A 27,308-nucleotide genomic window follows, 5' to 3' on the forward strand; every position below is an offset into this window, starting at 1 on the left:
ATTTACTTAGGTGATGTGCAACAAAGTATTTGAATTTACTCTTTTTTGCTTGTATTGACTGAATTTAGAATTTATCCAGTTTCATTTCTCTTTCCCCACAAATCCCATATAAAATATGGGAAGAAGGAAGGGAGTGTATAGTTTTGACACAGTGACCTTTTATTATATAGGCTGCCAACTACCAGCCTTAATTTAAGAAACTTGGTTATAGCCATCTCTAAGGTTCGATTTATTTATTTATTTATACACAGAACAGAAAATTTTTATTCAGTTTAAATTTCGTTATAGACATCTCTAAGGTTTTATTTATTTATACACAGATCGGAAAATTTTTATTCCATTTAAATTTGTAAAAAAAAAGGCTTTTGCCTGTTTTCATATTTATATGTTATCACTTGATTTCTGAGGATTGCAAATCAATTATGCTATAACTATTTATTTTTAAAGAACTTATTTATTTGACAGAGAGATACAGCGAGAGGAGGAACACAAGCAGGGGGAGTGGGAGAGGGAAGAAGCAGGCTTCTCACCGAGCAGGGAACTCGATGTGGGGCTCGATTCCAGGATGCTGGGATCATGACCTGAGCCAAAGGCAGCCGCTTAACGACTGAGCCACCCAGGCACCCTTAAGCTCTAACTTTAAAAAGCATTAAAGACCCCTACTGTAGCAAACAGTGTATTCTATAGTATATCAATCTTACTTTCAAATAACAGATGAAAATGATAGCGATCTCCATAATCTTAAAATCTAGGTGAAATAAATTGGACTATGAGGTCCAGTAACTTGTAAAATGTAATCAGGTCACTAGACCAACATGCTAGTGTACAACTTTAATAATTTCTAGCAGCAAAACACCTGGAATAGCCATTAACAAATGTGTTCATTGGATTGTAATTTCTTTGTAAGAAGTAATTTTTTTTAAAGATTTTATTTATTTGAGAGAGAATGAGAGAGGGGGGAGGGTCAGAGGGCGAAGCAGACTCCCTGTTGAGCAGGGAGCCCGATGTGGGACTCTATCCTGGGACTCCAGGATCATGACCTGAGCTGGAGGCAGTTGCTTAACGAACTGAGCCACCCAGGCACCCTAGAAGTAATTTTTTTAAAAAGATTATTTATTTGACAAAGCGAGAGAAGGAGCACAAGCAGGGGGAGAGGGAGAGGGAGAAGCAGGCTTCCCACGGAGCAGGGATCCCAATGCAGGGCTCTATCCCAGGACCCTGGGATCATGACCCTAGCTGAAGGCAGACGCTTAACACCTGAGCCACACAGGCGCCCCTAGAAGTAATTTTTTAAAAGTATAGTTCAATTGCAGGCAAACATGAAAGATATAAAAAATCTGGTTTATCTCCACCTTTACCAGTGGAATCAGGTGCAACTGGAACCTTAATAGTTTCAACAAAGATCCAAAGGCAGCTTCCTGTTCATCCAAAGAATCAGTAGGCGTGGCTCCTTTAATTAGTATTGTATTGGTAAAAGATTGTTGCTGCTTAGAAATTTTGCTGGACCCCACTGCTTTTCCACCTCTTCTTTTACCAAGAATTTTCACATAATTAGCAGGTATAAGTCTTGTTTGACCATCAAGACTAGCCAGAAGCCAGCCACACACTTTGGGTTGCTGTTCTTTGAGAGCTAAGTTTAGCATATCACCAGCATGGAAAGAAATTTCTTCTTCAGATACAGCAGCAAAATCATATTCTGCTCTAGCAGCTACATACATGGTCATCCTCACATTTGCCCAGTTTGTGCTGTCTGTTACTTCATCGTTATGGGTAGATAGCAGTTTCAGATGAGGTAAGGACCACCACCAAGGATAAGAGCAAAAAAGAATATTGGCCAAGATTTTGCTGAGTTAGCTGCTCCGTCCTCATCACCAAGGCAAGCCACACTTCTTCACTTTTGGCCCAAAGGTCCTCATTCTCAGAGCCTCTTAAACTATCACTGCACCATGTCTAAAGATACCTGATAGACCTAACTAAGGCAAAAGCTGAAAAAACCTTTATGAAATGTATTTTTAATTGGGAAAAGTGATTTGCTACATCCAATACAGCCCTGAAACTTACAGACAGCTGAAAAGGTAGCATCCATCATCATACTGACAGAGGCAAATGCATGCACGATACTGACCTCTGCTGCTTTCTTCAGCTTATTGAACAAATCTACTAGGTGGCAGATCATCTACACAGAGACAATTATAGCCTAACACATTATATCCATAACTATAAGGGCTATAGCTTCCAGAAACTGAATTTCCATAGGTACCATATCCTGAAGAAAATGAGCTATAAGCAGGTCTGAAACTATTCACATTGCTGCTTCCTGTCTGCTGGGATGGCCTTGGAAGAATAGGTGGGGGCACTCTGGTAAGTGTTGGTTGTCCAGGGCTCATCAGTAAAGTAGGACCCAAATCAGCAGATTGCAAAGTGGGGCCAGGTCCTAGTCCTGGCCCGGCCCCAGGAACTTGGCGGGTCTCCCAGGGTTTCTGGGGGTGGGGGGGAGGAGGCGGCTGGGAAGCCACCTCCTCTGCCTCCGCTCAGCTCCCAGGCCATGCTCTCTAAGGTTCTATTTAAATTACTTGTTTATACTGTGCATTGAATTGGGTGGGATTAAGTGATGAGAGGAGGGGTCCAAATTTGTTTATTAAACCCTCAGAAATTGTTGAAGCATTATGAGCATTTGCTACCAAGTCTGGATTTTTTTCCCTCAGTCACCAGTAGAACAGGTCCTCAGTAGTTGTGTAACTGAGGTGAACAAGAATTTTACTGGTGGCAGAGGCCAGTAGTTTTTTTTTGTTTGTGTTTTTTGTTTTTTGAGGCCAATATTTTTTACCACTTGGGAATTTATGCCTTGACTACAAAAGTACTTAGGTGAGGGTAGTGGAGATTTGTTAAAGGCATAGAAATTTTCTCTTAATTTTGACATTAACAACATCTGATTATGTGTAAACTTAGTATCAGATATAAGTTAGACCTAAACAACTCAGGATATTTACCCAAAGCTATCTCCTCACCCTCAGTCTCTACTTTTGCAAAGCTCCTTACTTGTCCACTGTAATAAGAGCCTGAATGACAATTTGAATGGATGGTGAGATATGTCACAACATTTAGCCATTACTATTATTGATAGGGTTATCTTGGATTCAGAAGGGAAGTGTCCCTCTTTTTCAATGGAAAATGGGAATTGATTGTTGATGAAGTTCGTTGCTGAATATTAAGAACAAAAAAATGTACATGAAGAAGATAATTAGAACTAGCCATTGCTCTCTATAAAAACCAAATAATGAAAAAAGTTTGAAAATGGTGAGATGAAGCCTTCCCTTTTCCTTTTCCAAAATTCATTAAAGTGGCTAAAGAAATGCAAAACAAGTAGACAAATATAGCAATATTAGAAAACAGACCGTGCCATCAATAGAGCAGTAATTTCTAGGTATTTTTGGAAGATAGGAGACGGGTAGGGACTAATAGGTGCTCACTGGTGCCAATATAAACAAACCACATAAGGTGAGTGAAAAATAAACATCGAGGTCTCACCAGTTCTGAGTAGTGGGGGCTAGTAACAAAGGTTACCCCTTAAGGTTGCTGGAGAGAAATTGGGGTTGGGTGGAGCAGAAGAGGAGTCAGAATGGACAGGCTAGAGTTTGTTTCTCCTTATTCTGCTTCAGCTAACGAAAGTAGAATGATATGATACTGCATGGTGGGTTCTATCCAAACTAGGTGCTATGATTCTTAACCCGTACTCAAAAGAATCAACCCTAGAGCTTTTAAACATGCAGATACCTAAAGTCCAAATCTGGAGGGTAGAACTAAGCATTGGCTTTTATAAGTTCTCTTGGTAAAATAATGTGCAGCTGGGGTTGAAAACTGTTTGGTGGGAGTAGTGCTGTAGTTTGGCTTCCCAACCTGGTAGTAGTGGCTGGTATTACTCTGAGTAGGTTATAGGCAGGGTAATCATAGTCCATTATCCAAGCTGGAAGGTCTTTGAAAAAGCAGGAATTAGTAGTCATACCTGGACAACAAGCAACATGGAGCATATGGCACTCTAGTTATGAGTGTGCTTAGGTATTCCTTTCACCTCTGTGTAGTTAGGCTTTCACTTGGAAGAGCCAGAGTCGTATAAGGAGCTGCTTCTGTTTACTCCAGTATGCCTTGTGAATAAAACCATTTTTTGAATGCCATGATTTGAAAAAGGCTGATAAATACTGTTTCTAGCTAACCCCAGGCTACTTTTAACACATGTAGTAAGATGAGAATTTCCTGTGAAAGAGATAGCACCTCTGCTGGTGTGGAATCCCCAAATTAAACCTTGGCCAGTAGGCTTAATGCTGTTTGAATCATGGAATCAAGCTGAGGACTGTTTTCCCTTTATGCCATGTATAGTCAGACATATTTGCTGTTTAAGGCATATGGAGCGTTCTTTAGGTTAGGCAATATGTTAGGTCATAAAACAAGCCTCAGTAAATTTAAAAAGATTAAAATCATGCAAAATAATCACAATGAAAAAATAAGGAAATTAGGGAAATGCATAAATATGTGGAATTTAAACATTTGTTCCTAAATAACCAATGTGTCAAAAATAAATCACAAGAGAAATATAAAATACATTGGAATGAATGAAAATGAAGACAATGTACCATAATGGGATACAGCTAAAGCAATGCTTCAGAGGGATAATATGTATAGCTTCTCCTGCCTACATTATACAAGAGCACAAATCAACAACCTAACCTTTTACCTTAAGACTGGAAAAGAACAAACTAAGCCCAAAGCAAATGGATGGAATGAAATAAGATTTAGAGCAGAAAATAAAATAGATAATAGAAAAACAATAGAGAAAAATCGATGAAGCCAAAAGGTGGTTATTTGAACTGATCAATAAAATCGACAAACTTGGCTGGATCAACATATGAAAAAAGATTGAAAATACCAGAATCCGAAATGAAAGAGGGAACTTTATTAATGACTATATAGAAAAAGGATTATAAAGAAATACTATGAGCAATTTTATGCTAACAAATGAAATGGACAAATTTCTAGAAAGAAAACTACTAAAGTAATAGTATAACTGATAATTCAGAAGGAAGTGAAGTTATTTTCTAAAATTGATTGGTTGAGAAAAATATTTTTAAGTGTCTTTTAAAGTTATTCAGCAGTAGAAGAATTAAAATTATAAAACTGGAGGAAAGGAGCGATTAAAATTTTCATCTTTTACTTAGATGTAAATAAAAGAGGTAAAATTGTTATTTAGAGCTATAACCAAAACTGAAACCTGAAAAGTAGAGTGGCTAGCCTGAGGTATAGAAACGAGGGTGGGACAAGTCAGGGAACGACAGATGTTGGCGGGGATGTACAGAAAGGGGAACCCTCCTACACTGTTGGTGGGAATGCAAGCTGGTGCAACCCCTCTGGAAAACAGTATGGAGGTTCCTCAAACAGTTGAAATTAGAGCTACCATTCGATCCAGCAATTGCACTCCTGGGTATTTACCCCAAAGATACAAATGTAGGGACCCGAAGGGGTACGTGCACCCCAATGTTTATAGCAGCAATGTCCACAACAGCCAAACTGTGGAAAGAGCCAAGATGTCCATCGACAGATGAATGGATAAAGAAGAGGTGGTATATATACACAATGGAATATTATGCAGCCATCAAAAGGAATGAGATCTTGCCATTTGCAACGACGTGGATGGAACTGGAGGGTGTTATGCTGAGTGAAATAAGTCAATCAGAGAAAGACATGTATCATATGACCTCACTGATATGAGGAATTCTTAATCTCAGGAACAAACTGAGGGTTGCTGGAGTGGTCGGGGGTGGGAGGGATGGGGTGGCTGGGTGATAGACATTGGGGAAGATATGTGCTACGGTGAGCGCTGTGAATTGTGTAAGACTGTTGAATCACAGATCTGTACTTCTGAAACAAATAACGTAACATATTTTGAGAAAAAAAAAAAGAAAAAGAAGAAGATAGCAGGAGAGGAAGAATGAAGGGGAGTTACTCAGAGGGGAAGACGAACCAGGAGAGATGATGGATTCTGAAAAAAAATCCGAGGTTTCTAGAGGGGAGGAGGGTGGGGGGATTGGTTAGCCTGGTGATGGGTATTAAAGAGGGCACATTCTGCATGGAGCACTGGGTGTTATGAACAAACAATGAATCATGGAACACTACACCAAAACAAATTATGTAATATATGGTGATTAATATAACAATAAAAAAATTAAAATACAAAAAAAAAGAAACGAGGGTGGGAGGGTAGGAAGTGAGACTTCTCTTAACCTTCTGATGTTTTAATTTCTAGATATTACTTAAATATTTTTTTAAAAGATTTTATTTATTTGAGTGTGAGCAACCACAAGCAGAGGGTGGGAGGGGCAAAGGGAAAGGGAGAAGTAGACTCCCTGCTGAGCAGGCTCCATCCCAGGACCCTGAGATCAGGACCTGAGCTAATTTTTTTTTTTAAAGATTTTATTTATTTGAGAGAGAGAGAACACACGAGCAGGGGGGAGGGGCAAAGGGAGAGGGAGAAGCAGACTCCCCACTGAGCAGGGAGCCCGGATGCGGGGCTCAATCCCAGGACCCTGGGATCATGACTTGAGCCGAAGGCAGATGCTCAACTGACTGAGCCACCCAGGTGCCCCTTAAGTAATTTTTAAGTGCAGAACTGAAATATGCACAGATATTTTGAGAAAAGGAAAAGAACACTATGAACAAGATTGCATATTCCCAGAGCTCTTAAGAGGTTGGCCAGGATTCAAACACTTTTTGATCTGACTCTTAACCATTATATTGTACTGTTTTCCATTTTAGCTAATTATTGAATACTTACTGTTACAGGTATTATAAGCACTCTATATCAACTTACTTAGTCTTTAATACAACCTGATGAGGTAGGTACTATCATTTTCATTTTTTGCAGATGAGAAAAACTGAGTTACCCGACATTGAGTAACTTTCTTAAGAAGTGGCAGAACCACAGTTTGAATCTAGATACTGGGATAAGAGCCCTCACTCTTAGTTACCCTATCATTCTGAAATCTGAAGAACAAAATTTCAAGAAGCTAATAATTAGTTTAAATAAAACTACAAAATTTCAAAAGACAAGTATGCTTATCTGTTATTCCAGAACTCACTTTTAATATTTTATATCCCAAAGGAATTTACAATTTTCTCTTTTACCATATGAGTATGTTTCTCTTTGATCTCACCCTTGCGATATTCACAATTCTGTATGTACACTTATGACTGATTCCTTAAAATGGTGGCAGGAAAAAAAGGTGGTGCATTTAGGGAATAGACAGGAGAATGGTGTGGCTGAAGTGCACTAGATAACCTGGAGAATATGAGACATGGTCTGTGGAAGGGAGGTCAAAGATACATCTGGGATGCTGACTGTTGACCATCCAACTATCAGATGATATAGGAGGAATACATATTTGAAAGAATGTTCATATTTTAAGTTGATGCACTTTTGACATTTAAATCTCTTTTTTGGTTGATGCATTTTAAGCTTTACTGAGATATAGTCTACATATTATATAATTTAAGGCATACAACTGAGGTTTTTATTTAGTATATCACAGAGTTATGCAACTATCACAATCTAATTTTAGAATGTTTTCATCACTCCTAAAAGAAACCCTGTCCATCCCCTACCCTCAGCCCTAGGCTACCACAACCATTAATTTACTTTGTGTATTTGTCTATTCTGAACATTTCATATAAATGAAATTATGCAACTGCAGCCTTTGTGACAGGTTTCTTTCACTCAGCATGGTGTTTTCAAGATTCATCCCTGTTTTGGCTTGTATAAATACTTCATTCCTATGGCCAAATAACATTCCATTGCATAGGTATACCATATTTTATTTATTTGTTAATCAACTTACACATTTAGACTATTGCAAATAACACTTTGGGGTTATTATGAGTAACACTATTATGACATTTGCGTATAAATTGTTGTGTGGATGTTTGCTTTTCTTGAGTACATACCTAGGAAAGGCTGGGTCATTTGATACCTATTTTTAACCCCGTCAAGTACTCCAGACTGTTATCCAAAGTGGTTGTACCACTTTACATTTCCACCAGCAATGTGGAAGGGTTCTAATTTCTCCCCATCCTTGCTAACACTTTTTTTCTTTTTTTAACCTAACAATGAAGTGGCTACAATGCAGCCAGAAAGACAGAGGAAACAGCACATCCAAAGGCCTTATATAGGATGGCGAGAATGCGGTTGATTAAAGAGATATTTAAGAGGTTGAATCCATAGGACTTGATAATGGATGGTATATGAAAGATAAGGCAGAAAAAGATATCAAAGATTATTCCCAAGTTTCTTTGGGCAACCAAGATGGGGAATACTGAAGGATCTGTTTCCTTCAACTTGGCCATTTCTCTGCTAGATCTGTGGGTTTCTTGCCTCTCTAGGCTATTGTTTTTCAGAGTTAAAGAGGCAAGACGAGGCCAGGATTTAGATTGTAGGCATATACACAAAAATGGTGAAGCTGGGAGGATTGAGAGTTGCTACATTGGATAGAGTCAAGGGTTAATTTGTATAGAGATAACCATAGTGTTGTGACTTTGTTAAATTAACATTTGTTAAATATAGCTCTGGGGTGTCAGATGGTAAGCCTGGAGAGTTCAACAAAAGACTCTAAGAGAAAGTGAAATAGAGAAGTTTATTACTCACAGGTCCTGGAGGAGGTACTCTGCCTGCCTAGAGGGGCCATGCAGGGAGGTCATGGCAGAGTGCAGGTAGAGAGAGAGCATGGCAGGACCTGGGTATATACCTTTATTAGGGTACTTGGATGGAGTGCTTTTGGGTTCCTAGGCTAAGTTCAGATTGGTTAACTCAAACCAGAAAAGGGTAGATTTTGGTAAAATTCTGGGAGTCTTAGCACACAAGGGGAAGGTCCTAGGAGGTGGAGGAGAATGCTTATTGCAAGAGTGGTTGAGGGAGTCATATCAGGAACTTATATTTACTTGTGATTCTGTGGGCTGTTAACTATCGAGGGCAAGAGCTTGAGGTAGGGGCTAATGTCAGCTTGAGGCCACTTGGCCACACCAAAAGGTTGCTGAGGCAGCAATATTAGGGAGTAGTTTAGCTAACTCTTAATACAGAGGTCTGAATGTGCATCTAAGGAAATCTGAGAGTACACCTAAGGAGACTGTACTACTAGGGACAGACAGGTGATACATCAGTACTGTGAGTGAGGATATAGGATCTGAGATGTCACTATAGGCAGAGGCTAGGTTGTAGTATCTAAAATTGGGTGTTCAACTGACAATAAGTGTGAAGAACTTTTTTGGGGGAACCAGGATCAGGTTCTAGAACAAAGAAAGAGAAACCGAAACAGCATCCACCCAGAGTCTGAAGTTCATCAAAACTAGTCTTTAACAAATCAAAGAATCATCTACAAAACATGTAATGCAAATTTCTGGGTGTCTCAGTAGATCAACAAGAAGCTCAAATGATTCTGCCACAAATGGAATATTGATCACACTTTGAAAAACACTGATGAAATTATAAAAAGATTAACTTAATGATGAATCAGTAGGCTACTAGGAGATATATCCTTTCTTTAGATCTAGGACAGATCTTAATATATTATGAATGGAGATTGGAGTTATCTACCAGGAGTGGAGCCCTACCAGATCTTTGGCCTGTCTGTGTGATCATTCTTTAAATAAGTGGCTCTTGACCTGGTGGGGATAGGAAGGAGGGCTGGCATTTTGCCCCTCAGAATATTTGGCCTTTTTTGTCTGGAGGCATTTTGATGGGGCAATACTATAGGCAATTAATGGATAGAAGACAAAGCTGCTGCTAAACATACAATATGCAGGATATTCCCCACATCAAAGAATTGTCTGGTCCCAAGTGTCAATCTTGCTGCTATTGAGAAAACCTGCTCTAAATCCTGGACTGACATAAGATGTTGGAATAAAGAGAAGAGTATTGCTGGCAAGATTTAAGAGGCACAGCTAAGGTAGTTCTAATTCATTTTTTTTTGGAAGTTGCTACTATTAGCAATATCCACACAACCACCAAAAGAAATACTAAGCTTTATGGGGGAAGAGAAGGATTAAGGGGAAGGGTGTACAAAGACACAGGAAAGCCTCAGAAACAGCTCTTACCTCTGTTCCATGAAGACTGATTCATGATGATGATGGCTATTTGCACGTTCTTGGAGGTCCTTGTAAAAGTGACCAGTAAGGAGAGCTCGTATTCACATAGCACTTCAGTTCACAAAACATTTGTACATTCCTGAGCTTATTCTTTGACTTGGGAGGTAACCATCATGGCTGCTGTAACAAATTGCCACTCTGTGACTTAAAACAACAGAAATTTATTCCCTAATAGTATTGGGATCCAGAAATCTGAAATCGATGGTTCAGCAGGGCTGTAATTCCTCCAAACACTGAAGGGGAGAATCTGTTCTTTACTTTTTCCAGCTTCTGGTAGCTGTTGGCATTCTTTGACTTGTGGTGGTTCTAGCTCTCTCTCTGCTATGTCTTCTTATCCCTTTTCTTCTTGTGTACGTGTCTCAAAACTCCCTCTGCCTTTCCCTCACAGGCACATATGTGATTGCATTTAAGGTCCACTCAGATAACCTGAGATAAGGTTCTCCTCTCAAGATCCTTAACTTAATCACATCTATTACTATGTAAGGTGATATTCACAGGTCCTAGGGGTTAGGATGTGAGCATTTTCTTCTGGAGTTGGTACCATTCGGCCCACTGCACAAGGTAATGATGACCCTCATTTTACATTATTTTACTAGGTGACTTGGTTAATGAATTGTGGAATTTGGCCTTCGAGGCCAAATGCTAGTCCCATCTTTTAACACTACTATAAATCATAACAAGAAATAAGAGAGAGAAGAAGACACAGCTAAGGCAGAAAATGAGAATAGGGAAGTAGAAAACAGTTAAATTGCAGACTTGAGATTTGGGGCAGTAAGCAAAAAGAAATACTGCTATGAAAAAAAGGCTAATAGATGAACCCAGGGGCAATGGTCAGTTAATGTATAATTAAATTACTACCATCTGGGGTTTTTCTTTGTCACCATACCTGCTGAGTTTTAGTGTTCCCGGCCTGGAATTATCTACAGGTGAGATAATGTCATTTACTTATAATAGTTGGCACAGTGCCTGGCAAATAATAGCATTTCATCATTGCAAATCACCATAGTTATCAGCCATAGTTACCGGTTAACATTTTTGTGCTCAAGTTCTATAAGGACTATTGATCTGATATTTTTCTAAACCTTGCAAACCATTACTTGCCAGACAACTAACACTCTTAGGTAAGTGGTAAACAATGCAGCTTTTATTTTTTCCTGCTCCTTGTCCAGTGTTATCCTATTGAGAGAGACTACTGTTTTTAGACTACAGCTATTGTCAATTTTGGCTACACACTAGAATAACCTGGGGAACTCTAAAAACTGTGTGACGTTCTTTTACCAATTAAAGGCCAATTAAAGAGCAACCTCTAGGAATGGGATCTGAGAGAAGGGGTACACAAACATTTTACTTTTATTTTTTAATTGTCACAGTCACATTTTAAAATTAAATATATATAGAATTTTATAATTTTAAGGAGTTGTAAAGTATTAAATTTCTAGCATATCATAAATACTGATTTAAAAATATAAGTCACATCATTTCTTTAAATGTATATAATAGGGGCTAAAAACCATAGTGTAACATGAGAACTTCATTATCACTGGGAAACTTCCTATTATTCCTTTCCATTCCACACCCTCCATAGAATTGTATCCTATTAATGTAACATAGTCTCATCCTTAAACATCTTTTATTTATTACTCTATCATAACTGAGTGGAGCAAACATATGGATATAAATTTGGATTGGGCTTTTAAATTTCCTGTGTCCATAGGCTTTAAGTACTTAAATACGGATTGTGGGATCGTTATAATTACTTTTAGAACACAATTAATAAATGCAACATTAATATATTAATAATAAACTGAATATGATATATAAATATATATTTCTTTGAGCTACATGATTTTTTGGTAAAACAAACACTGAACAGATACTCTGATGGGTATAGGAGGACTTTGCTTATTTGGGTCTTTGCAGTTATTATATGTTGGTGAAGCTTAAAAGCCAAATTTTTTTATTTTATTTTTAATATTTTAAATTTTTTTATTTATCAAGTTTTTATTTTAATTCCAGTATAGTTAACACAGTGTTATATTAGTTTCAGGTGTACAAAATTGTGTTACAACCATTCCATACAACACCTCGTGCTCATCAGGACAAGTGTACTCCTTAATCCCCATCACCTATTTCACCCAACCCCCCACCCCTCCCTCTGGTTACTATCAGTTTGTTCTCTGTAGTCAGGAGTCTGTTTCTTGATTTGTCTCTCTTTTTTTTTTTTCTTTGCTCATTTGCTTTGCTTCTTGAATTCCACATATGAGTGAGATCATATAGTATTTTTCTCTGACTCACTTATTTTACTTAGCATTATACTGTCTAACTCCATCCATGTTGCAAATAGCAAGATTTCATTCTTTTTAATGGCTGAATAATATTACATTGTGTGAATATGGATATATATATGATGTGGAGTTGGAGAGGATGTGGAGAAAAAGGAACCCTTGTGCATGTTGGTGGGAATGCAAACTGGGACAGCCACAGTATAAAACAGTATGGAGGTTCCTCAAAAAATTGAAACTAGAATTACCCTATGATCCAGCAATTGCACTACTGGGTATTTACCCAAAGAATACAAAAACACTAATTCAAAGGGATACATGCACCCCTATGTTTATTGCAATATTATTTACGATAGCCAAGAAATTATGGAAGCAGCCCAAGTGTCCATCGATACATGAATGGATAAAGATCCAAGATTTCATTCTTTTATGGCTGAATAATATTCCGTTGTATATATGTACCACCTCTTCATTCAACATCTAGTTTTTTTTATTTTTGTTTTTGTTTCCCTTGTCTCAGGAGATATATCTAGAAAAATATTGCTAAACCTGATGTTAGAGACATTACTGCCTGTGCTATCTTCAAGGATTTTTATGGTTTCAGGTCTCACATTTATGTCTTTAATCTAATTTAAATTTATTATTGTGTATGATGTAAGAAAGTGGCCCAGTTTCATTCTTTTGCATGTAGCTTTCCAGTTTTCCCAACAACATTTGTTGAAGAGACTTTGTTTTTCCCATTGCATATTCTTTCCTCCTTTGTCAAAGTTTAATTGACCGTATAATTGTGGATTCATTTCTGGGTTTTCTGTTCTGTTCCATTCATCTATATGTCTATTTTTGTGCTAGTACCATAGTGTTTTGTTCCCTACAGCTTTGTAATATAGCTTGAAGTCTGGAATTGTGACATTTCCAGCTTTGCTTTGCTTTTTCAAGATTGCTTTGGCTATTCAGGGTCTTTCGTGGTTTCAGACAAATTTTAGGATTGTTTGTTATAGTTCTGTGAAAAATGCTGTTGGTATTTCGATAGGGATTGCATTAAATGTGTAGATTGCTTTGTTAGTATAGACATTTTAACATTACTTGTTCTTCCAATCCATGAGCATGGAATGTCTTTCCATTTCTTTGTGTCTTCAATTTCTTTCAAATGTTTTAGTTTTCAAAGTGTAGGTCTTTCATCTCTTTGGTTAAGTATATTCCTGGGTACTTTGTTATTTTTGGTGTAATTATAAATGAGATTGTTTTTTAAATTTCTCTTTCTGTTGTTTCATTACTTGTGTACAGAAATCAACATTTGGGACATGTTTCTCTGTATCCTCGTTTTGTCAAACTTCTGTGTCTGTTTCTGTGTGTTAGGACAATCAGCTATGTCTCCTACACTAGAAAGTAGTGGCCTTATGAAGATGAGGTCCTGTAGTGCCCTGCTGTGTAGTATCTCATGTTCATCAGAACCTGGAGCTTCCAGAAGATCACCTGTGTGTGTTGCATGTGCCCAGCTATTGTGGCTAAGCTGCTTTTTCCTTCAGTGCAATTATCTGTAATGGTTTCCCTGTGGTGTTATGGGCCAGTCTGGGGACTCCTTGGGCTTGAGTTGAGTCATACCAGGTGTTTGCCCACGATGTAGGGCATTTTCCCTATGTTGTACACTGAGAAGCTTTCATTGGTGGGTGGGCCTATAGATAGACCAGTTGTCTGCCTCCAGCCCACTGCTGAGGCCTCTATCTGACAGGTATGTGTGGTTATCTTTCCCTCTCTCTGAGGCAGGAGTTACTTTGGAGTGGTGCTGTCCACTGTAGGGGCTGCTTGCACACTGCCAGACCTGCAGCAGTGCCCTGTATGGGCTCTGGCCGAAAGCATATTGGAGAGGGTGGTTCCCCGGAAGCACAGTGCAGGGGTGGTGTTGTGGATGGGGTGGTGATGCCAGCAAGCTTTGTGGGCCATGGTAGGGGCCCTGCAGCACTGGCACTGAAGGGTCCATTAGTCTCCACAGAAGCACAGTACAGGCAGCAGAGTGGCAGGGTGGTGGTGCTGGTAATCTTTGCATTCCTGGTTCCTCTGGGGAAGGGGCCCTGCCACAGTGGACTGAGGCTGGGTGGCAGGGGCAGGGTGGCAGTGTTAGGAAGTTAGGTAGGGGACAGGGAGAGGGAAATGGCGCCTGTCAGTTCCTTTGTTCCTAGAGGACTTCCTCAGTGATATCTGTGCCTCCAGACACTCTCTGAGTAAATAATTCTCCCGCCCCTATGCCCCAGGCACCTTTCAAATCGCTGCTTCTATGCTGTATCTCCAGGGACTGTTTGTTGTACTGTCTCTTTAAGGGTGAGGACTCAGTGTCCTCTCACTCTCCTTGCTCTCCTAGATCCGAACCAGCTGATTTTTTTTTTCTAATTTCAGGTTTTAAGTCCCACTAGTTGTAAGAACGCACTTCCATGCCTGCAGTTTTCCCCCCTCCCCCACCTGCCACAGACCGCCCTGTGAGACCATTTAGCTCCTAACCATCCATGTTTCTGCCCTTCCTACACTTTTCAGTGTGGCCTCTTCTCTATATTTAGTTGTGGAGTTTATTCTGCCAGTTTTCTGGTCATTTTCTGAGTTATTTATACTGCTGTGAGTGTTCTCTAGTTTTATCTGTGGGATAAGGTGAGTCTAGGTCATCCTATCCCGCCATCTTCCCTGGAAGTCAATAAGGTATATTTATATATTGGAATGCACAGCAATAAAAAGGAATGTGAAATACTTTTATATGCATTAGCGTGGATGAATTTGAAAAGCATCGTGTTTGGGTGCCTGGGTGACTTAGTCAGTTGAGCTTCTGACTCTTGGTTTTGGCTCAAGTCATGATCTCAGGGTTGTGAGATCAAGCCCTGCTTTGGGCTCTGCACTCAGCATGGAGTCTGTTTGAGATTCTCTCTCTCCTTCTCCCTCTGCCCGTTCCTCTAAAATAAATAAATAAAATCTTAAAAAAAAAAAAGAAAAGCGTCATGTTAAGCCAGACATAAAATAGTATATACTGTATGATTCTATTTATATAAAAATTGTAGAAAATGCAAACCAATTTATAGTGACACAAAGCTGACTGGTAGCTGACTGGGACTAGCAGTGAAGAGAGGGATGGACTGCAAAGCATTATAGGGAAACTCATATGGATGATGGAAATATTCGGTAACTTGCATGTGGTGGTGAGTACACAGGTGTAATTTATCAAAATTCATTGACTTGTACAGTTTATATATCAATATAGTTGATAAAAATATGTTTCAAGTTTTTATAAATATTAAAAAGTAAAATCTTATTGGGAATATACAGAAGAATAAATCTCTACTCAAAGTAGTAAAAGTCTGTCTCTCATTTTTGAACCAAAGCTAATAGGACTATTCCTACCAGACCATATGTCCATTTCTGAGACATGCTTCTCTCCATAACTTCCTTTAAGTCTTTCTTCAAATATCATCTTTTTAATGAAGATCATTCTGAACACTCTTTAAAATGGCAACCAATATCTCCCTCACTATACTCTGGTCTCTTCCACTCCACTCTTTTTCTTTATTCTGTAGAACTTAACATCTTCTAAGTATAAAATATACTCATTATGTTTAGTGTTTATTGCCATTTAGGATGTAAACTCCATGAGTGCAGAAATTTTTTGTTCTCTGTTGTACCTAGAACTGTGCCTGGCATATACTCAGCACTCATTAAGTGTTGAATAAAAGAGGAATGAAAGTGGATTTAAAACTGAAGACTTTCCAAGTTAGTGTATACTTGGGTCAACAAGATCCCTCATTAAACATTTTAAACCTTTCTAGGGATTTTTATAAGGGTACCCTCTCAGACACAAAAGCAAAAACAAAAAAACTTACAATTCAAGGAGGTCGATTCAGTGATTTTTGAGACAAAACTAGCAGGTTATAAATACTATGGAATTCAAGAGTACTAAGTGTAGTCACTGGTGAACTAACTCCAGTGATGATATAGGGTCTTGAATATGAGGCAGAATTCTTTAAAGCTAAGTACTCACTCTTCTTCCTTACAATGAGAATGCCAGACTTAGGAAAAACAAATTTGAGGGAAAGTAAATTTAGGATGGTTGTACAGATGTGTTCACTTGCCCAGCCTGAAGTATAGAACCATTATCTGGGGGAACAAAACTCTAACATCCTCTAAAAAGATGGTTCTTTACATAAACTGAAAGAGTAGACCAGATGTAAAGAAGTAGGAGACAACTGTGAAGCAGGAAGGGTGGGGGAAGGATGTTTACCTCCCCATGGGGATTTTGTTACATTCCCTTCCTTGTATAACATGACAGATTTATGTTTTCAGTCACAACACTGAAACCTAGTTTCTCAGAGCTTTTATCTTTTCTAAATCAGAAGAATGTCTACTTTTGATACAAAAGTGTCAAAGCTTAGGTAGATTTTTATACTACATATATTAAGCACCCAAACCCAACAAATGGAAGTAGAAAGTCAGAACTGAGTCAGAAGAAACTGGCCCAGATGTAGGGTTATTTTCAGCAATTAATGTGCCTGCTGAACTCTGAAGTAGATCAAGAAGAGAATAGTCTCTAGGATGTCCAATCCAGTGGCCCAATCAATTAAGGATGGGGTGAAGGTGAAAGGTGCTATGTTCAGAGGGAATGCAGACAACAGACATTGCTTAGACAAGTAGAAGCAAGTAATGCCTCAGGAAGCAGGCAGAGGTTAGGGTAGGTAAAAAGAGAGGGTTTGTTATGCAAAGACTAGGAAATATGTCAAGAAGGGCAGGGTGCAAGCAAGAACCCCAGTTCCAATAGGAACTATCAAGTCACCTTGCAGTTGCAGGGACTGACCTGGAGCAGTACAATACGTAGGGGAAACTCTCTTCTGAGAGCACCAAGGAAGCCACAGAGCATTCAGGTTTTCTTACAGTCTAGGTAGGATAGGGAAATTGCAATTCATGATGAATTTCAATTAGGGTCAGAAGTCTAACTTTGACAGTAATATTGAGAATCAGCATGCACAGTGGGAATAGCACTTCCCTTATAGTCTTGTTTGAAGATCAAATTAGTTATGTTTATACTGCATTTAGAATAGTACCTTACATAGTAAGCACTACATATGAGGAGTTGTATCTTACAATAGGACATAATTTTGTGAAAATGCAGTGCCTAAGTTCTCACCCATCTGATATGTAACAAAGATTATGCTGTACTTTCTTGAATAAAATATAAATTTAGAAATTTCTTGAGTAATTTAAACTTTTTAAATTGCAAATGAAACTGAATATTGATGGGTTTGAAAAATGTTGCAGAGCTGATGAAAAGAATAACAGTGGTATAAGAAAAATGTTTGAATGTTGCACATGTATCTGCACTTCTACTTTACCCAAATCACATCTAAAAATAACAAAAGAAGTAAATGAAAAATAAGTGGCAAAAGACAACTAATGGCTACATAGACTACAAGAAATAAAGATAATTGACAAACCAGTGAAGTTACAATACTCATGTATTGTATAAACCATATACAATACATAGAATTGTATAAAATGGTATGAATTATTATTTAAAGGATATCTATCTCATGTTCTCTGAGAAGTGTCATCATATAAATTGAAGTAGATAAAACATTCTTTTTTTTAAAAAAAGATTTTATTTATTTATTTGACAGAGAGAGAGCACAAGCAGGTGGAGCGGCAGGGAGAGGGAGAGGGAGAGGCAGGCTCCCTGCTGAGCAGGGAGCCTGATGCAGAGCTCGATCCCAGGACTCTGGGATCATGACCTGAGCCAAAGGCAGACACTTAACTGACTGAGCCACCCAGATGCCCCTGGATAAAACATTCTTAAGTCATCATCTGGGCAGCCAATTGTTTTGTGCTCACAAATCCAGCTTTCCATCTGTGAATAACTCTGGGTGACTAGCAATGACCTTTATTGCAGTTCCATTATAGTTATTAAAAAATGATATAGAGAGCCTCAAGCTCAAAAGGACCGAAATATGAGTATTTGTGGAGGGACCTCTTACTTCTGTGAATAGGAGCTCTCCCATGAACAGGAGCTGAATTTCAGGGCTCTTTTGAGGTTGAACTTGAGGCTGACTGGTATGGATTCCCCTCTCATAGATCCTGGATCTGACCTCAGCTCATTGAGAAGACTTTAGTTCACCCCAGATGTGAGTTCTGTGGTTGCTCTAGCACTATTTCTCAAAGACTGGGCCAAGGATCTGCTGCATTAGAGTGGCCTCTTGGGCTCAATAAAAAAGATAACAAATGGGCCAGAGAAGATTTGCAGATGGCAAATAAGCACATGAAAAGGTGCTCCTCATCCTATGTCAGCAAGGAAATGCAAATTAAAACAACAATGAGATACCACTACATACCTGTTAGGATGAACAAAATCCAGAACATGGATAACACCAAATGCTGGCGAGGATGCGGGACAGCAGGAACTCCCATTCATTGCCGACGGGAATGCAAAATGGTACAGCCACTTTGGAAGACAATTTGACAGTTTCTTACAAAACAAACTAAACATACTCTTAACCATACAATCCATTAATCATATTTACCCAAAGGAATTGAAAACTTATGTCCACACAAAAACCTGCGTATAGGTGTTCATAGCAACTTTATTTATAATTGTTAAAACCTGGAAGCAATCAAGATGCCCTTCAGTAGGTGAATGGATAAATTTGGTACATCCAGACAATGGAATATTATTTAGCACTAAAAAGAAATGAACTGTTAAGCCATGAAAAGACATGGAGGAAACTTAAATGCATATTACTAAAGTGAAAGAAACTAATCTGAAAAGACTACATACTGTATGATTCCAACTACATGAATAAGATTCTAGAAAAGGCAAAACTATGGAAACAGTAAAAAGATCAGTGGTTTCCAGGCGTAGGTGGGGAGGGAGGGAAGATTAGGTGGAGCATAGAGGATTTTTAGGACAATGAAACTACTCTGTATGATACTATAATGGTAGATATATGGCATTATACATTTGTCCAAACCCATAGAATGTACAAGAGTGAGCTGTAAACTATGGACTTTGAGTGATAGTAATGTGTTAATGTAGGCTTATCAGTTGTAATAAATGCACCAGTATGGTGGGGGATGTTGATAATGGAGGAGGCTGTGCATATGTGGGGGCATGAGGTATTTGGGAAATCTCTGTACCTTCCTCTCAATTTTACTATTAATCTAAAACTGCTCTAAAAATAGTCTATTTGTAAAACAAAACCCCCGCCAATTCCAGTACCCAATCCCAGACCTACAGGGTCACAATCTCTGAGGATAGACCCCTTGACTCTTCCTTTTGTGCAAGTAACCCAGATGATTCTTACGCCCACTAAAATTTAAAATCTACTTCATTGGAGTACATACGTGCTTCCTCAGCTCAGGCTGCCCCGTACTGGAACAGCTCAGTACCCAGCTGGCTAAGGTTGAAGGCAATAGAGACCGAAGCAAGACTCTTGCTCTTTCATCCAGCAAATACTCTTCCCAGGCTCTCTCATTCATTTTGTTAACCTCAAACAGCAGTGTAATATACACACCATTCTTGATTTTGTTATTATTACTGTTTTACGCTAGCAGTATATCAGGACATAGAGAACTGCTTTTTATAAAAAAAATTTTTTTATTTTTAAGTAATCTCTACACCCAATGTGGGGCTCACTCACAACCCTGAGTCAAGAGTTGCATGCTCTACTGACTGAGCCAGGTGCCCTGAGAACTGCTGCTGCTGCTTTTTTTTTTTTAAGCCTGTGCTGTATTCCACTGAATGGCTATACCATAATTTTTTTTTAACAGGTTCTCTAATGATTGATTGTTTCTAAACTTTTGCTGTTACAAAAAATGCTGCCATAAATACTCTTGTACATGTATGTACATGTCATTTAGCACCTCTGTGAATATATCTAAGATAATTTCCTTAAAATGGAAATGCTGGATTGAAAGTATATGCATTTATAATTTTGATCTGTGGTGCCAAGTTGCCTTCCACAGAGGTCGTGCCAATTACATACCCCTAGCAATATGTGGGCACTGCATAACTTTTTAATGACTCCTTATTACCATAATTTGTTTAATCTGTCTTGTTTGTGAATATTGAAATTGTTTCTCTATTCCACATTTATTTTGCTCTCAAAGCCACATTATTTTACTATGACTAAATTACTCAACATGGGGGATTTGACAATCTAGGGAGGGTCTTTATCCTTAGTGTTGTTATTATCATAACAACAGCTCTACAGACTCTTTTCTAAGTGTTTCTCCATCTATGATCTCACTTTTGTGGCCAGACCTCACCTCTAGCCCCTGGGAATTTCTTCTGTGAGCCCAGCAGGATGACATCCCTTAAGTCAAATTCCAAAAAAAAAAAAAAAATTCCAAAGCTTTGAAGCAGATCAGCAGATCAGGGCCCCCTAATGACTAATTACACACAGTCCTGACCCCACACAGCTTCAAGCTTGTTTTCTGCAGCCTTTCATCCCTGCATCCTTCAGTCCACTTTTCCCCAGTGGGAAAGCAAACAATGGAGTGGCAAGAGGCATGATGCATGTCCCCCAGGCTATGCAGAGGGCTCTGATCTCTGCAGTGACTTGTTTGCAAACAAATTCTTTCCCTTAAATTCTTTCCCTTAGTGCCAGAGGACTAAAGAGAGAAGTGGGAATGGGGACAGCTCTGGCACCTGGAAACTAAAGGTTTATCTGCATGAAGCAATATTAGAAGTGGTTTATGCTGAGCATCTCCAGCTTTTCATATTTTAGTTCTGCTCTAGCCTCAAACTTGGATGGTTTCTTACTGTTTGTTAAAAATTTCCCAAATATTTAGAGGTTCTCAGAGATGGTGGTCTTGGAGTGGAAATAGTTCTCGGAAAAAAGTGCTACAACTTCAGCCATGATGGCCTTTTCTCATTAATCTCCTTGGCTCTTCTAGCCTGGATCCAATTAGAAATCAGAGCGAGAGTGAGATGATACTAGAAATTATTTTGGCCAGAGATCCATGAATATTTAAATCTTACTAAGGGGGGCACCTGGGTGGCTCAGTCGGTTGAGTCTGCCTTTCTGCTCAGGTCATGATCCCAGGGTCCTGTGATGGAGCCCCGCATCGCACTGGGCTCCCTGCTCAGTGGGGAATCTGCTTCTCCCTCTGCCTCTGTTGCTCCTCCTGCTTGTGCTCTTTCCCCCTCTCTCTGTCAAATAAATAAATAAATAAATAAATAAATAAATAAATAAATAAATAAAATCTTTAAAAAAATAAATCTTACTGAAGAATAGCCAAGAAAGGCATATAACGAAGGAAGGTCAGCAAAGGAAAACAAAGTAAGCCTTGATTGATAAATGTGCTTTTGACCCCCAGCCCCAATATAGACAACTAAACCATAGTTCTGGTTTACTACAAGATAGCCATGAGGAAAAAAGAGAGAAGAGAAGGAGATTATGACAACCTACTTCCTGTGAGCATGGACCCTGGACCTTACCACTTTAGCAGTTTGGAAGGAAGACGAGAGAACCACGCTCCTGTGGATGCAATACTGGAGGAAAGCATGCTCCAAGCAAGGAGAAAGTAAAGGCACAGAAGTAGGAGCATGCTTGATATGTCCAAGGGACAGCCCCTGATCCATGGATTTTATTATTTAATCCATGATTCTGGCAGGTGTTTTGGATTACAATTGATAGCCATAGATTTAGTAATTTTAAATATAATGGCCTTCATTTTTTCATTGCACTGAATAATACTTTATTCAGAACTTTGTTTTGATCTCCTGACATACACTTATTCCTACTGGAATATAAAATTCTGAAAACCAATGATGTCATTTTCCTAATTATGGTTGGGAAGACCTTGTAAAGATAGATTATAAACCAAGAAATGTCAAATTAATGATACTGGCAGTGAATTAAGTTATTTTATTGGAAGTCTTCACTTTGATCCATAATTTGTGTACATCATTCATAAAGTAATTGATCATCTGCTTTCTCAATCATTGCATAAACCACAAAGAATAAAGTTTCCCCATTCTGATTATAGAGGAAAAAATAACTTATACCTAGAGGTTTGAGTCAGCAACACCTTGGCAAAACTTGATTTGAATGTCAAGTGGCCAAATCATTTGGAAGTAGTTTTGGTGTCCAGTGGGTTTCTCCCAGTTTCCAAGAAGTTCAGACATCTATAGTTATTCATCCCAGAAAACTACAGCTAGATATATTTTCTATCATCAGGTTCCATTTCAGGGTTTCTCAAAAGTAGTTTGTTCTACAAACATCAGAGGGCAGCATTTGATAGGGATTCCAGAAAGACAGAAAAAAATCTCCACATCAAACCTACCTGAATGCTCTATTGAGCTATGCTTTTCTCTCTTCTTTCCTGATTCCCTTTCTGTTCTTTGTAAGACAGCAAATGCCTTCACCTGTGGCTTTTCAGTACTCACTACTCTCTCCTTTCTCCACCAATAGACCTAGCTGGCTGAAGTTCATCCCTTCCCCCTCCTTTTAGGATGCCCTTGTGTACCACATAGGCTGGAAACCCAAAAACTCTATCTCCTGATTCCTTGTAGAGTTAGGTTTGCAAATGTGATTTAAATTTGGCCAATCAGATGCACTTGTGGGGCATTTGGAAGACATATATATATGGAGTGCTGATTCCATATATATGGAGGGGTTGGGCTTTCTGTAGTAGTATCACAATATCTAGTCACTAGCTCTGTGGAGCTCAAGGCACGGGATGCTGGACATGAAGTTTTTGCTGATGCCAGTCAAGCAGGAGCAGTGTGACTTCAGAGACAATAGCTATAGCAGTGGGGCATTGTGATTCCCAGATTGCTCTTTAGGCTGAGTTCCAGGGTAGTTTCCTGATTGTCTACCTTTTTGATTGTGGCATGGTAGCTGGTTCCTTGGCAGGCCAGTTCTGTCTTCTGGGAGACATTCCTGGAGGCCCTGCCTCAAATTTGTTTCCCCATCCTTTCCAATATTTATATGTACCCAATTCTCTGCATTTCTTACATCCCTTTCTGCTTAAAATAGCTAAAGTGGTTTCTGTTTTCTAAAACTGACCCCTGAGTGATACATTAACTGGAGATAAGCAAAAGGTACAGCACCATGATTCATGTCTATGATCTTTGTAGCCATCAGGTAAACTGAACTGAAATACTATGATGAAATCTAGGGAATAACAAATTACTTCTTCCCATGTGCCTTGCCCCACTTTTAAAGTAAGTTAGTGTGATTCTACTGCTGCCGCTAACAATGGATATGCAGTGGCGATCTCTTGGATTGCATGTTGGCAATTAAGCTCACAGCCATCATTCAATAAGTATTTATGTAGATGACTGTGAGATTCTTTGGAAAGGGTTATCAGGAGCTAACCACACTAACATTAGTATAGTATAGCTTCCCTGGCCCCGCCAGAGGCACATGGCTGATGGATTCTGATATAATTGGCTTGAGGAATCCACAGATCTAACAATGCCTACCAACTTCCTCAGCCATTCTAGATATCTTTCTTTTGGATGAGGCATAGTTTGGATGTGTTCTCTGACACTGTTCACACACTAGCATGAGAAGTATATAAACCCATTTGACCTCACAGGATTAATCCTAAATAAGACACATTCTATTTGTTCATGCTTTTCAATAGCTGCTCTTGGGGTATTTAAACTCTAAGAGCCCTTTACATGAATCCCCAGTATGCCAACCACTCTTAATGACGTTGTTACTCATTGTTGGCATATTGAGTAATCTCTAATAAGTGGACTCTTTAATAATAAATGTTCATATTTTTCATATAAGATAATTGACAAGACTACAAATCCAACCTACAATCTAGATCAACCTCATACCTTGATTTTCAGGGAGACACAAACTGAAATTCCTTAATTTTTTATGACCAACATGCTGCAAGAATCCCTAACTCTTATAACTACAGGGCTGAGATTACTATAAGAATTAGAGAAGGAATCAGAGATTTCCAAGCAATCAATCCCTCTTGAAAAACAACAACAACAACACACCACCATTGAAATTTCATTGCATAAGGAAGCCATTCTGTCTTCCTTGTCCATAGAAACTGTTCTTTTTGCTACCCTGAGAGCTCTCTTCCAGGAGGAGGCTAATAATCTCCCTCATACTACATCTAGTATGTAGTCAGCAGACTAGGGACCATATCCCATTTTTTCTTGTGGTTATGTGCAAAAGTGGACATTTCAAAAGAAATTTCTGAAAACATCACAGGAATTGGCAAACTCATACTAGCAAAAAAAGTAAGCAATCTTTTTAGGAATAGATATTGAGGCTACTTGGTTCAGAAGCATAGATGATACTTTTAGTTGGAGCTAAATTTGTTTCTCTGGGTGCATAATTCCCTTATGGTCTATACCCTACAATTTGCCCCCTGGATCAATGTTCCTATCTGTTCAGATTCTTTACTTATAAACAATATAAATCAACTCTGGATAACTGAAATGGTATAGGAATTAATAGCTTAGGTTTTCCTTGGTACAAATTCTGATTCTTTAACTTACTAATTTTATGTCACTGGGCAATCAAACTATCTCTATTTGCTTTCATTTGTAAAAGGGAATAATAAAAATACTACACACTTATAAGGCATTGTGAGGAATATGTGGAAAATTTCATGTCAAGAGTTTGGAACATAGTAACTATTCAGTAGGTTTCAACTATGATTTTATTTCTGGATGGCCTTTCCTGTTTTTCTCAAAAGAATTGTTTATGATAAATAAATACATACATACATACATACATACCTCGAGCTCACCACATAGAGTTTTTGATGCTTATAAATAAGCTCCCCCCCAACCCCGAATGAAAGCTTTTAATTTGCAGTGGTTGCCCTTGTGGTGTTAAATTTTGAGTTTATACTTGAAACCATTTGTGTCAGTTGGGTCCTAGAGTAAGCAGACCCTGAGACAAAGTTGGGAGTGCAAGAGGTTTATCGGGAGGTAATATCTATAAAAGGCAAAAGGGGAAAGACATGGGATTTGTCAGGGAGAACCTTCAGACTCTGATGCAGCTCTGACACCTGAGAAGGGAGAGGAGGAGAAAGCAGGTTTGGGTACGAAGAACCTCAGATCTGACAAAACATCAGCCAACCTGATGGGGAGCTCTAAAGCAAAGATTTTGTATTAGAGTATGCACTGATAGCTAGGCACTAGTGTCTCTGTGATGCTGTTGTTGGCTGGGGGATGCCTTAGAAGAATGTGGCTTTATCCTAAAAGTTAAGGTGGATCCTGAAAGCATTAATAGCTGAGGCTGCTGGCAAGTTCTTTCTTGAAGGGAAGTTCTGAGTGGTAAACACCCATGGCTGCCACAGTCTACCCCTCATACTTCTTGGCAGCAGCTCCTCCAGGGTTCTAATGAGTCTCTCTTCCTAATGGGAATGTTACAGGCTCCAACTGATATGCATTGTCCTCGCCAGGGACCATTCTAAATCTCCCTCTCCCTCAGCTACTACTTCTCTGGCCTCAGTGGCTTTTCTGTTTTGGTTTTTCCCAAAAGCTAATTCCTGAGGAGTCTGAGCCCTAGGGAACTGTATTCTTCTCAGGTCAGGATGGCTGCACTTGTCCATTCACAGTTATATTTGGATGAGGGAGTAACAGGAAGTGCCCCGATGGATCACCAGAGTTCCACACCTAGTCCTCCATCCCAGTTGTAGCCCAGAAGACCTGCCTCCTACTAACCCCTAACCTATTTAAGGCAGTGACTCCTGTTCTTGCTTGTTGATCCTAGATGTAAGGAGTCCAAAATGACCAGATGGCAGCTGTGTCTCATAGATTAATGGAAACCTTGCTATGTCTCTTCTGGAACCAGGACCTCTAATTCTGCAAATCCCAGAGTTGGGACTAAAACATAAAATCCTCTCATGGGTCATTGCAAATGATGTTAAGTGGGGCCACTCCTGCTTCCACCCCTTGGTTCCTGGACCCATGAATTTTTCCTATTGAGTACACAGCACTGTATATAGGACTCTGATTCAGTGTGTATACCTCAACCTGGAGGATGGTACCCCATCTCTGCAGAGTACTACCTAGAAGTTAGTACTTCATCAAGTCATTTCATTATGCTAACCAATTGGCAGCTTCTGGGTGGTATAACCAGTGGATCTTATGTCTTGGCCCACTACCCTAACTCCTCTCTCTCCTACCTTCAGTGGGTTCCCTGATCAGATGCTATATCGTATAGGACTCTAAGGAACTGTGGATCAAATGCTCCCTAATGATAACTTCCAAATCTGACTCATTATTAGATTCATAGACTCCCAGGTTGGAAAAAAAATTTAGAAGTCATTTGTTAGTTCAGGCTCAATCCAATCCCTGATTGACAGCTATAACACCCTTGAAAGAGATCAACAAGCCCAAAGGTGACAAAATCCATGATACGAATGCCATCCCCTTCTAAGGTCTCATTATAGACATCACTAATGTTTTTAGGACTTTTCTTTCTCTGCTGAGTCCATATAGGGCCTCAGAATCCTTTTCAACAAACTTTGGAAGCAACTAATACTAAACAATCTGATCTGTGACATTGAGTTGAAATCTATGTGCTATTATGATCTAGCCTTTACCTGAGAGATAGCTAAAGACTGGGAATGCATTGTTACTTGCAACAGCTACCATTATTTCTGTAGGAACATGCTGCCTCATTTCACTTTTTAATCCCCTCAATATGTACATAAATATTTAATAAATATTTAAATAATAAAATTTGTAGAATGAATGAAAAAATAAATAAAAGATTTGAAGAAGTGTTTCATAATTAGTTTCAGATCACCCAGAAAATCTGTTGATTCATCAAACATTTATCGAGAACCTACTATATTAAGTACTAGTGTAAGAGCTGGGAAATAGAGTTG

General features: G+C 38.9%; 1 pseudogene; it reads right to left on the reverse strand.

The window, feature by feature from the left end:
• Window positions 1-1,290: 1,290 nt before the first annotated feature.
• On the reverse strand, window positions 1,291-14,405 carry LOC113920634 (annotated as a pseudogene).
• Window positions 14,406-27,308: the final 12,903 nt, after the last annotated feature.

This window comes from Zalophus californianus, chromosome 15 (assembly GCF_009762305.2).
Source record: "Zalophus californianus isolate mZalCal1 chromosome 15, mZalCal1.pri.v2, whole genome shotgun sequence".
In the NCBI taxonomy this organism is placed as follows: Eukaryota; Metazoa; Chordata; class Mammalia; order Carnivora; family Otariidae; genus Zalophus; species Zalophus californianus.